Here is a 13,624-nt window from a genome sequence, read left to right on the forward strand (position 1 = left end):
AAAATATATTAAAAGAATAAAAGTATAATATAAATAGATTTAAAATTAAAAAAAAATGGATGTCCCGAGCCTGGTTTGAACTCGTTTTATTTTGCACACCAGCCAAGCACTCTACCACTTGGCTATTCCTCATTCGTTGTCGCACGAAAAATTTCTCAAACTTAACTTGTCGCGCAATGGAACCCTTTCGTTCAAGTGGGTTCCACTTCTGAAACCCGCCATAGAAAATTTTTCTTTGTATGAGATGTCCCATCTATGTACTTTATAATCCTTGGTTCTAGGTACCCGTGCACCAAGTCTAGAGGCTTAGGTAGTTAGAAAGAAAACGAAAAAAGGATTTTATTTGGCTAAAGATGCTTTTTTCTTACAATTATTAAATTAAAATTACAAAATCTTAAAATTTTAATTAAATAATTAAAATTAAAAATAATATTTACGTTTATAGTACATAAAAAAAAACTGGGTGTGTCAGACTCACGCACGGCAGAAGTGAAACTTCTAAGTTGGTTGTTCCATGCATGCGAGCCCCGGCTTAGATTTCTCCCCCCTCTCTTGTGTTAAATTCAGGCTTCCATATTTTTTTCAGAAAAGCGTAAATGTTACTCATAAATTTTAAATTATACTTTGATAAAATGTAGTTATAATTACAATGGAATCATAGGCACCTTTTCATCACATTTCTAGTATATACATCGATTGTATTCACGATGTACTCACATGACATCGCAACATTTTTAGGATCACTCTCACAATGGTTATTTCCTAATATACTAATAATCAAAAGTGGGAGATATATACATTTGCGCTCAAATTGTTGATGAATCGTGCGAAAACTGCGTCTATTGTCGTTCCCATTTCAAATTTCAAAAGTTCCAACGATTCTTTGCTCGCGAAATAGACATTAAAATCTGTTGCGCATCTGATGCGCAAGTTTGCGTCACATCAGTCTCACTCTGACTCATTTTGCCCGTAACCTAATTGTTCACCAACACACACTGAATTTCCTCTAAATAGTTACTCAATAAAGAAAAATCAATAGCCGTAATACGTATATTCCTTCGATTTAGCGATATTGTTAGAAACTATTAAGAATATCGATTCGTTCAGTGTGAATCACAGGTCAACGCAATATCCCAACCTCGCTTCACACTTATTGAACGGCTGATGCACGGCGTGGGTAGTTTGCTATGGAGCAAGCAGGAGAGAAAGAAAGGCATTCGAGAGAGAAGGGGAGAGACGGCGTGTCTCGGTGGCTCCATCACATCGTTCAGCGCTTGCGATTTGAGAGAGCGACAGAGGGAGAAAATAGGCGAGAGTGGGAATGAGCAGCTGCTCCTTGGCCATGAGTCAAATTACCATGAGTATCGGATATAGCACACATTTTTTTTTACCCGGTACTCGTATAGTACAACAATATACTGTAATCGTGTGAATGTACATATATAACATATAGAAGGAATAAAGTATATATTTTATTGATCAGCGTCAAGAGCCAAGTTTTTGGAAAATGCTTTGATTCCAAACTGTTCCAATTGATTTATACCTACAAATCTAAAAGCAGCCAAATCGGATAATTTTTAGAGGAGTTATAGACTTTTAAGTTTGCTTCCCTGCGGAATCGGTAGTATTGCCTTAGGTTTATTGTTGTTGATATGCCCAAGTGCAAAAATATGCACGAAAAAATTTGTTTTTTGGGAATCCATACTGTTTAAGATAAAACTTCAAAGTACAGTTAAATTGTGGGTGTAAGATATGAGTACCGGGTATAATATAGTCCGCAAACTCGACTATGTCCGTCCTTTCTTGTTTTACTCTAAAACAGTGCACTATAGGAAATATGACCCTTTTTCTGGCCAAAAATTATATCGCAAGAACGAAACAAGATATTTAAGTTCTGATTTTTGATTTGAGTTCACAAGGTCAATAGATTTAAGATTTAAAAAAAATGTGGGCGTGGCACCGCCCACTTTTTAAGAAACACATTCTAACTCAAAAACTAAGTAAGATATTTAGATTTTGGTTTTTAATTTAAGTTTATATGGTGGAAAAAACTCAGATTTGAAAAAATTGTGGGAGTGGCACCGCGCCCTATTTAAAAATAGCGGCACGCGACAGAGAGACAAATAGAGAGATGTAGATGGAGGGAGAGAAAAAAATGTGTCGAAAACCAAATGAATGGAAGCGACGTCAAAATTTTCTTTTTTAAAACATGTTGAAATATTTATATATATTTAAGATTATATTTAATTAATTTTTCTTATCTGTATATGGTATATGAAAATGTATTAATAATTTGTTTTAGGCAAAGCCAATATGTTCATGTTTGATTATTAGCCTTGTGCGATTCTAATTACAAGGCATTGCGTTGGTCGACTATACCCTAGCACGCGCCGGAATTTTCGGTTGTCAATTTTCGGTTTTGTCTTGCCTCTCCCCTTCTCTTTGCATTTGATGTTCAAGTTGCACCTAAATCACAAGCGTTTGTGAAGAGTTTAAAAAAAAATTTTAGTGACCTAAATACTAATTCTGGTGAGTACAATTAAAAAGTAATGTGCATATAATGAAGTTATTTATTAAATACCGAGCGGCCGTATGTACATATGTACATACATATATTTATTAAACGGCATTAGCCGCTCGGAAAAGTGTTTCATATTTATATACATGTGTACATGTGTATATATTTATGAAACGGCATTAGACGCTTGTACATATTATGTTATTATTTATTTTCTTTTTATTTTCTAGATCAAAGATGGAGCCTAACAAGAAAATTTTAAAGATGGCGTTTAATGTCGATGGTAAGTAAAATCTAATATATTAATATGAAAAAATTTTTTTTTTTAGACGATGATCTAACTGCGGAGACGCAGATAATAATTAATAATTTGTAATTGTAATACAATTTGTAATAAAATTTGTAATAAAAAATAAAATAAGAAAATGAAATTTGTAATAAAATAATAATTTGTAATTTATTTATTTACTTCTTTTTTATTGAAAGGAACGAGGGGAGTGAACATTCTTACAGTTTCTCGCTGATTCCTCCGCGAATTCTCCTACGAATCCCTGCTATTATCTGAAAGGTTGCTCAGTGTATACCAATACGTATCCCTGCTATTTCCTCAAAGATTCCTCAGTGAATAGCCCTACACGTCCCTGCTATTTCCTCAAAGATTCCTCAGTAAATACCCCTACAAATCCCTGCTATTTCCTCATAGATTCCTCAGGGAATACTCCAGGGATATAGTATTAGTACCTAAATAAAATTTCCAACTAAATACCTCCAGGGGTATTCAGTTGCAGCTCAAATTTAAAACATAGTCTAAGAATACATTAATAAGTATAAATAAAAAAGTTTTATCATTGGGAAAGACTAGTATCACAACTTTTTCTTTATTTTAATTCTACATATGTATACACAAAAATTCGCCACTCGACAGGTCACTAATGAAACACTAACTTTAAAACAGTGGGGGGCAAAACTAACACACGTTTAAAATTTGAGTGTATGCGTACCAGAGAAAAACAATGGGAGAAGAGAATTCACTGAGCGAAAAAAACGTATTTTTTTTATTTCATTTTTCGTTATTCAAAAGTTTGAATGGGAACTAAAATAGTGTATTTTAGTTTAAAGACATCTTTTCATGAAGACAATTTTTTCCAACCCAATTTCTGAACAAAATTTTTCTCAGTGGAAACATTTTGATTTTTAAGCTTGGGCTGTCAAATGAGTCAAAATGAGAGCAAACGAGAGAGCTTCTAAAAAAAATTGAGAATGCTCACACTGTCAGTGTGCCGGCAGCGCTGCGGCAGAATTTCCTACCCTATACACGCGTGCTATGTAAAATGAGAGTTTGCCCACCACTGCTTTAAAACAATAACACAACACATAATGACATAAAAATTACTCAGTTTTGTAGTACATGCCTTTATTTTCATAATTCATTTTATTGGATGACGATTAGACCCGATTTAATATTTTAATTAAATTTTTTTGTTAGAGCTAATTTTCAAGCTGAGCTCACTGCAACGATCACGTGTTTTCTTTGTCTCTCTTCTCTCACTATTCTTACAACGAAGGAAAGAGAAAGGACAAAAATGAAAATACAGTTCTTTTTATTGATCTGTTAAGGAATATTTTAAAGACAAGAGGTGACCAATTTCGGACTTTTGTTTTTTTTTATTTTTGGCCTATGGAATCAACCACTGTGCAGTGGTGCCATCTGTGGAAATTTCTGGTATGCAACTTGATCTATAAAAAAATTTATCTATTGTGAATGATATACAGTTAATATACAAATTTGAAATTTTTTGAAAATTTCAGGGTGGCATAACCCCTGAAATTTTCAATAAATTTCAAATTTTTTTTACTTAATTTAAAAGATTATATTCTTACGCGTATTTTAAGACGTCCCCAAAGACAATATCTTGATAATTATGGAAGTTATGTTTATTTGAAGTCGGCACGGCAGGAGGGCACCTAAGACACTTCTTTTTCTTCTTGTGCGTTTTTCTCGAAACCACTTTTTTCAAGACGGTGGGCATGATAACACAAAAACTGTTCAACCGATTGACTTGAAAATTGAAACACATCTTCTTACATAAATTTTCCACAGAGTGACGTAGGATTTTTTCGATCCAATGGATAGAAATTTTTTTATGCAATTTTTAGTACGAAATTTTTTGCCCAAAAAATTGAGTCAATATTTGAAGTGCTCTCATTTGCGTAATTTTTTTTTTCTTAAACGGCTACGTCACTCTGTTCCAAATTTATCACTTTTAAAAAAAAAATTTTGTTTACTTGATTGAGATGAAAATTTACGCGTGAATCATGCCCACCATCAAGGAGCACTCCGGAAAAACCGATGATCGCCGATGTTCATATCTCCGCCATTTTGCATAGAAAACAAGTTTTTTTTTAGAATTTATAAAGCTCATTAGTTGTATTGAATAGAAATAAAAGTGGAAAAACGATCGGAAATGACACAACTTTCGTGTTTTTGAAGATAGAAAGCTGGAACTTGGTACAGATTATATTTTTGGTCAGTTGATCCAACCTAGCAAATTTCGTAACGATCGGCTGACTATATCTTAAAGCTGCCATATAACTGAACGATCGGAAATGGTTTTTTGTAGAAATACAAACTTTGGTATGTTTGAAGATAGAACTATGGGACTTTTTTAAGACTTTGTATTGTATAAAATTGGATTATATATTTATATTCAAATAAGGATCGGCCAACGATATCCGATGTTTGCGACCGGATATAGGTTTTAACTGCAAGGGTATATCAACTTCGGCTCCGCCCGAGGTTAGCTTTCCTTTCTTGTTTAACTATATTTCCATTTGTAGTCATGGTAAGAACATATTATGTATGTATGGCAATATGACTTGTATAGCGGCTAAGATAAGAAATATATAGTCATGAATTTATTCATAGATAAAACGATTTTAAAGATCAATATATTTGGTGTGCATACTTTTTAAATTTCTTTCAGCATTTTACAGTGCCCTGTTTCTTTTCATTTTAGAGTTTAATAATTAAATAATAAGAAATAATTCTAAAAATAAAAAAATGTATAAGTTACATATATATCATATTTTTTTTTATTTATTGGGAGGGTGAATAAGGTTTTTCCATTTATTGCTTATGGACTTTTTGCAAAAGTCCATGGGATTTAAAAAAAATCGCAATTTCCTTGGGAGTTTTTTACAAATATTCCTCACGAGCTCCAATAAGAGTTATATTCAAAAAACACCCAAATACTTCACTAAGTATTCTTTGCATGAATTCGTGCTGCCCCAGGTCACCAATGCATAGGTCAACCCATAGAAAAATTATCCAATTATTTTCATATACGGTATTTCCCTGAGAGTTGTAAGCAGGTATTATAGAGTTCCCTTGTGAAGTTCTAAACACTGGTACTGCAGTTTAATAGTCAATGATTTCGTGGGGGCTCCTCTGCTATAGACTTAAGATTTTTCTGGGTTGTCACTCGCATCCACACATACGCATCTAATTTTGAGAGGGTGGCACTCTTAAGTTAAGAATCTTAACCCAAAGGCTTTTAAACAAACATGAAGAGAAAAAAGTTTTTGAAAACTTTTCTCTTCCAATCTGATTCTGTAATGGAGTGCAACAAAAGCTTTTATTCTTAAGAGTGTACAATCTAAAGTTTGGATCATGATTTTATAGTAAAGTATCTCAGTGTTGTAATAGTATCCCATGGGGTTCGAACTTTCTCTGCCCGGCGGACACTGCGCTATGGTTAGAGTGTTATGTAACAGAAATATATATAGAGACCACCTTACTGTTTATTCGTGGTTTGTGGTTGTCAGAGTGTAATTTTTACCATCCCGTGGGGTGGGAAGCAAAACACAAATTTAGGTTTTACAAATAACGATAAAGAAAGTTTAGGCGGAACGGAGAAGGAAATATAAAATACACATTTATATATTAAAATAAATCTTTAAAATTATTTTTAATATTGAAATTGTTGTTGTTTTAAAGTTGGTATTTTACAAATATTAAAAAAAAAAACATTTTTCAATGGTTAAGATATTAATAAAATACTTTTCCTTCCATATTGTTTGTAGTATGGAAGTCAATGAACCCTCAAGCATCCAAGGAAAAAGCAATTATGGATTTATTTAAAAATAAAACTATAAAATATTGGAAATAAAATTTTCCAATATATCAGAGAACAAAAAAAAAGCTTTTAAGGAAACTAGCAAAAGTATATGCTGTCACTTAGCGGCAAAATGGAAGAAATGACGCTCAAATGCAACAGCATATCAAAGCAGACATTTTGATTGGGTGTGTTCATTAACAAAATAAGCTCTATAAATCAGATTGCATTCAGACCGAATTGATAATTCTTGTGATGTTTTCCGTCGAGCAATGGATCATCAGATCAAATTATTTCGTCAGTCTACCTAGAAAAACGCATTCAAAGGCAAAATAAAATTAAAAATCCACATGAAGCTTTTAGGTGAAGGAGGGTCTATAGAAAACAATGAAAAGGATTTCGATGATAGTTTTGAATGAAGAGTTTTGACCACAGTTAATTGACAGTCCTAAAAACTAAAACCAAAAATAATAAGCAAAATACAAACATAACCTAATCTATTTTAGATTCCTTCAATAAAGCGGATTCTTATTTCTTATTTATTTTTATACCCTTGCAGAGGGCATTATAATTTTGTCCAAAAGTATGCAACGCAGTGAAGGAGACATCTCCGACCCTATAAAGTATATATATTCTTGATCAGGATCACCTCCTGAGTTGATATGAGCATGTCCGTCTGTCTGTTTCTACGCAAACTAGTCTCTCAGTTTTAAAGCTATCGACTTGCACACACCCTTCTTTCCTTTGCACGCAGTATATAAGTCGGAACGGCCGGGATCGGCCGACTATATCCTATACCTGCCATATAACTGATTGATCGGAAATGGTATAACTTTGGTGTTTTAGAGTTAGAGAGTTCAAGTTTTACGTGAGAGCTTTTTTTGGCAAATATTTGGCAATACGACATCCCAAATTTAAGGAACGGCCGACTATATCCTATAGCTGCCATATAACTGAACGATCGGAAATGACCCAACTTTCGTGTTTTTGAAGATAGAAAGCTGGCCCTTGGTACACATTCTATTTCAGTTATTCTGTGTCAGTTAATCCGATCTACCAAATTTCATAATGATCGGTTGACTATATCTTATAGCTGACATATAACTGAACGATCGGAAATGGTATTTGGTAGAAATATCAACTTTCGTATTTTTGAAGATAGAAGCTTGGGACTTTTTTTTAGATTTTTTATTGTAATTAATTGGTTTTATTACGATGTAATCATAAGGATCGGCCAACTATATCCGATGTTTGCGATATATATCCGGTTTTAGCTGCAAGGGTATATCAACTTCGGCTCCGCCCGAAGTTAGCTTTCCTTTCTTTTTTTTTTTTAATTTTTACTGCCTTTAAGATATAGTAGTCCAATAAAAAAAACGAAGTCGAAAAATTTCGCTTCATTCGTGAGTTAATATTTTTTATACCAAAAAAAGGGGTCGTGTGGACTAGCTAGAGGAAATTGAAACAACATCTGGCCAAAATTAATATTTCAATAATGAAAGCGAACGCAACCCGCAACCAAAATCCACAGAATGCGTCTTCTTCGCCAAAGCTGCGAGGACCTCATTCGGTCTACTAAACACCACCAACGGCTTCTCCTATGCCGATGCTCTACGACAGGGGTGTCCAGCCCCATATAGAAATGAAATTTCATATACGTGTGTTGCTCCCAGCATAGGCAAAGCCCAAATACAAAAACAATTTTTCGTTTTTTCCTAGTCTCTTCGTTCGTTGTCTCCGTTACCGTGTTAGGCAACAACAACTGTATAGTCTCTCAGTTTTTCGTACTAATACGAAGGCACTTCGTTTTTGTATTAACGAAAACTTTTCACTGCAAAAACTCACTTTTGGTTGAGATCTCAAACAAAATGGTTGACATCGGAGCTATGAATTTCTTTTATTTAAAATTTTATTACATTTTTTAAATTTTTATTTGCTATAGGCCTCTCATCTTAGAAGCAAATACAACTTTGAAATAAGATGCTACACAATCTACCGCACAGATCATCCAGATGGGAAAGCATACGGCAGAACTGGAGTTCTAATCAGAAAACGCATCAAACACCATTTTCACAAAAGGTTTGCAACAAACTTCTTGCAGTACGGCCAAGGTAGACTCGAATATACCCGTTCTTTATTGTTTTTTATTATTATTATTAAGTGAAGAATCTGAACAGCAATCACAAGGAATGAAAAAATGTAAAAAAATGCCAACCAAATTACAATTATGAGGATTACGTACTTATAGTATCTAAACTTATACTCTATTTAATCGAATAGTTTAGGCGAAACCTAGTCGTTTATGACGCCTCAAAGGTCTAGCTTTAAGTATTTCTCTAGCAAGTAAGCGGCGATGTCTCGGTGTTGACTGTTGGGGTTGGGTTAATCGGCAGTATACAGTGAATAAAACAACGGTCCAACCACACTACCTTGTCGAACTCCTGCTCTCGTTAATTATCCGAAAGTCTAAATCTGACTTTGCCTTTGAACTCTCATCTTTCCACATATCACTATAATACCGCATAGTAGGGACCAGGTAAAAGATTTTTAAGTTTTTATAATAAGCCACACCTTATCCAAGGCTTCCTGAATGTCAATTAAAACATTGCAAAACATGTTGTATCTATATGAGATCTGTTCCACGTTTCCGGGTCCTCCTCGAAAGCCAAATTGGTGATCGGCAGGATGCTGTTTTAAATCATTAAGTCATTGTTATTCGATTTTAAATAAGTGTCTCCCTCACGTTAGACAGGAAGAGTAAGAGACTTATTGGGCGATATGACTCAGGATCAACCTTTGGTTTTCCAGGATTATGTACCATAAAAATCGCAGCTAGTTTCCATTGTCTTGGAATATAGTGAATGGCTTTGGTTGTTAATTCCAAAGCACAAAAGTATGAAAGTATGGTTTAATAAAAACTATAAAGAATAAACTAGAAAGAAAAACTAAAGCTAAAGCTGATACACCCTTGCAGATAAAACCAAATATATATCGCGAAAATCGGATATAGTTGACCGATCATTATAAAAATATCTTAATATATCTTTTCGATCATTATAAGATTAATATATATCGATCATTATGGATATATCTTCATATTTAAAACCAATTCATTACAATACAAAAATCGTACAATACAAATCGTTATGAAATTTTGTATGTTGTATTATTTAGCAAAAAATAGCACTCAAGCAAAATCAGAACTCTCTAACTCTAAAAACACTAAAGTTATAGTTATATGGCAGCTATATGATATAGTCGAGTAGTTCCTACGTATATACTGCGTGCAAAGGAATGAAGGGTGTGTGCAAAGTTTCAACTCGATAGTTTTAAAACTGAGAGTCTAGTTCTCAGTACAACTTCTGTCGGCCGTTTATCCCCGGATTATGTGAAACCTTTTTTTCTATAACGTGCGCTTTTTAAAAATTCAACAAAGCTACCATTTCCATTTAGTACGTAGCACAGTGTAAGATTTAACCTATCTAAGTGGCTTTAATCTTTAAACATTTTCCTGTCAATGAATAATAAAAGCGCTATTTAAGCAGCTCTTAAAGGTGTATTTAAACATTACAAAATCAGGAACCAAATATAGAAACTATTTTTTTCTTTTTGGTAGATAGCTGATTTTAAAAACAGTGGATTGGAAATGCAATAAAGTTGCACTAGGCAGCGAAAGTTATTTGCTGATGTTGCAATTTCAATCATATAATTTTACAAAAAAAAATAGTTTTTCCAAAAACTTTAAGAAAGAAACAATTTTTTATCTTTAAAATCCATCGGATATCGGATAAATAAATAAAGAAAATTTTTAAATTAAATTCCCAAGTTTCTTTTATAAGTTTCAAAAATAACAAACTTGGTTAATTTCCAATATAGAAGCTAGGGGATATAGTCGTCTGATCCTATATACTATGCGATGAAATGTAGTAGACGGGATCATTTTGCCAAAAACATAACCTTTTCGGCCCAACCCGATCGTTTCGACTTATAGTATATACTTTATTCAAAGGAAAGAAGTCTGGGTGCAAAGTTTGAATACTACAGCTTCAAAACGCACTTTGCTTATTCATTATTTTTAAAACCAATTCTATAAAATAAACATATGTAGTTTCTATGTCTATGCCCAAAAACATATAATGAATATATATAATTAATAAATTAAATAAATATAATTATAATCGTCTATACAATATTAATGTTTTAATGATCGGACATATATATTTATTTATATCACTTAGAAATAATGATCTAAACTTTAGATTCTGAACTCTTAATTCTAAAAGCTTTGATTCCACTCTTCAATAGAATCCGCTTACAACAGAAAAGTTCTGTGAAACTTTTTTCTCTTCATGTCTGTTTAAAAACCTGCTTTGGGTTTCTGGTGCTTTGGGTTAAGAGTGTCACCTCAAAATTGGATACGTATCCGGATGGGGATGTGAGTGGCAACCCCGAAAAAGCTTAAGTCTAAGAAGTACCAACAAGAATGGTTCAACTAATGATGTCGTGGCTTACGGTGTTTGCAAAGATGGTAAAAGCACAATAGGAATATACATATTTATGTACGTTTACATACATACATATGTAATCAGAATATAAGACATTTGTACATCATAGTATTGCTACAATATAATTGAAATTATTTTCACTAATACGAAAAAAATATGATTATAGATTACTATAATAGATATGATTGGTCAATAATTTAAATTATTATTATTATTATTAAAATTATTTACATTATTGAATAATTTTAATTTCTTAATTTCTTAAGAATAATTTCTTAATCCAGGAAGCTGTAACATACACTTCATCATTTAACAATTTAAATGCTTGGCCAAGTCCAACAATGCATGAGCTTATAGTTACCGAATACATTATACGGGATTTAGGGAATACGGGAACTTAACATTCACGAAAAAACTAATAATTATATTGCCAAATACAATTATTCACAACTTCTTAGACACTTTATTTAATAATTTTTTTTTATTCTTGCGAGGCCATTTACTACGTAAAATAAATTTCACAATTATATAAACAAAACTATTTTTAAAGTAATGTTGATTTTTTCTTAAAACGTTCCTACGTCTGTTCTTAGCATTACCAATGAGCTGACTGATATATCCATGATAAGCCTTCTGAAAATTACTTCTTGTACGGCGATAGCAGAAAATGCAGAAACAGTAACACAACAACAATGAAGGAAGCAGGACTAGCAGTGAAAAGGAACCATCCACAACATTTAATGTCCATCTCTCACCAAATTTGCAGCGAGATAAAAGTACTGCAGCATCCATAAGAGAAAAGACTACATATAAGACTAACGGTACTCCGAAAAATCGTTATAGTTTCTCTTTTGTTCTCTCTTAAGCATTTTTACCACTACGTCGTTGTTTGGATTTTATGTTGGTGAGTGAATATGAGACCCAGTTAATAGTATATGTAGTTATAATAGTTAATAGTAAAGGATAAGTTTTTTCATAAAACAATATATGTATATACAAATATTCTAATTATTTGTATTATTTTTGAAGTCGCTCCATTGCATCTTTCATTTTTGCCGCTTTAAAATGAAAGACATACATATGTATGTATGTTTTTTGTTTGCCGATTTGTCTAAATTTTGTTTTCCAGATATAAATTAAAATATTTATATGTTTGAAATTTTTAATCGTGTTAATAGATGCTGACTCTACATCACCATTAAGGTTTTGTAAGAAAATTAAATTGCAAGTTAATTTGTTCAAGCATTGCACACTATTATATATACAAATTGTTAAGTTAGAGTTTCAAGGGATCGGACCCATGAAATAAGACACAAACAGCATGGTCTAAAACCGATCCCCTGCAATATAACACAAACACATACATAAGTGGTGCGCTTTTCGTACTTGAGAAAGGGCCGCATAGCATGTCAGCGTGCAGTGCGTTGATAAGTAATTTTAAATAGATTTAAGATTTTTATGTATCGTACTTATAAGAGAACTTTACCAAATAAAATCAGTTTTTAAACGGAACTCATTGGAGTGCGACCTTCTTATTTGGGGCTCCTCTTAACATAATTAATAACAAGAAAGGAAAGCTAACTTCGGGCGGAGCCGAAGTTGATATACCCTTGCAGTTAAAACCTATATCCGGTCGCAAACATCGGATATAGTTGGCTGATCCTTATGAGAATATGACAATATAACCCAATTTATAATAATACAAAATTTAAAACATTTCCCAAACTACTATCTTTAAAAATACCAAAGTTGGTATTTCTACCAAAAACCATTTCCGATCGTTCAGTTGTATGGCAGCTATAAGATGTAGTCGACCGATCGTTATGGTAGGTCGGATTATCTGACCAAAAATAGAATCTGCATGAAGTTGGTAGGTAGGTTGGATTATTTGACCAAAAATAGAATCTGCATGAAGTTTCAGCTTTCTATAGTTGGGTCATTTTCGATTGTTCAGTTATATGGCAGCTATAGGATATAGTCGACCAATCATTATGAAATTTGGCATGTCGTATTATTTTGCTTATTAAATAGCTCTCTTGTAAAATTTGAACTCTCTAACTCTAAAAACACCAAAGTTATACCATTTCCGATCAATCAATTATATGGCAGCTTCAAGTTATCGTCGGCCGATCCGGGCCTTTCTGACTTATATACTGCGTGCAAAAGAAAGAAGGGTGTATGCAAAGTTTCAAGACAACAGCTTTAAAACTGAGAGACTAGTTTGCGTAGAAACAGACAGACGGACATGCTTATATCAACTCAAGAGGTGATCCTGATCAAGAATATATATACTTTATAGGGTCGGAGATGTCTCCTTCACTGCGTTGCACACTTTTGACCAAAATTATAATACCCTCTGCAAGGGTATAAAAATAGACTATGGTAAAAAAGGAGGTGAAGATTTATTCCAATTAAGCGCAAAAATCACAAAGTTTCTATTTTACAGATACGATGCGATCTCGATATACTCAGTATTGAGGGTTCCT

General features: G+C 33.1%; 1 protein-coding gene across 6 annotated transcripts in view; it reads right to left on the bottom strand.

The window, feature by feature from the left end:
• The window catches only part of mGluR (metabotropic Glutamate Receptor), a 184,751-nt gene extending 172,920 nt beyond the window's left edge, over nucleotides 1-11,831 (bottom strand). Inside the window, exon 1 of one of the 6 annotated variants that reach the window (XM_043213555.2) lies at nucleotides 11,738-11,831. The gene's annotated coding sequence lies outside the window, so the exon portion shown is untranslated. Of the gene's footprint in view, nucleotides 1-11,369 lie in introns of all 6 variants that reach the window. The other 5 variants (XM_043213556.2, XM_043213557.2, XM_043213554.2 and 2 more) reach the window with 5 other exon arrangements.
• Between the last annotated feature and the right edge of the window lie 1,793 nt (nucleotides 11,832-13,624).

This window comes from Drosophila bipectinata, chromosome 4, assembly GCF_030179905.1.
Source record: "Drosophila bipectinata strain 14024-0381.07 chromosome 4, DbipHiC1v2, whole genome shotgun sequence".
In the NCBI taxonomy this organism is placed as follows: domain Eukaryota; kingdom Metazoa; phylum Arthropoda; class Insecta; order Diptera; family Drosophilidae; genus Drosophila; species Drosophila bipectinata.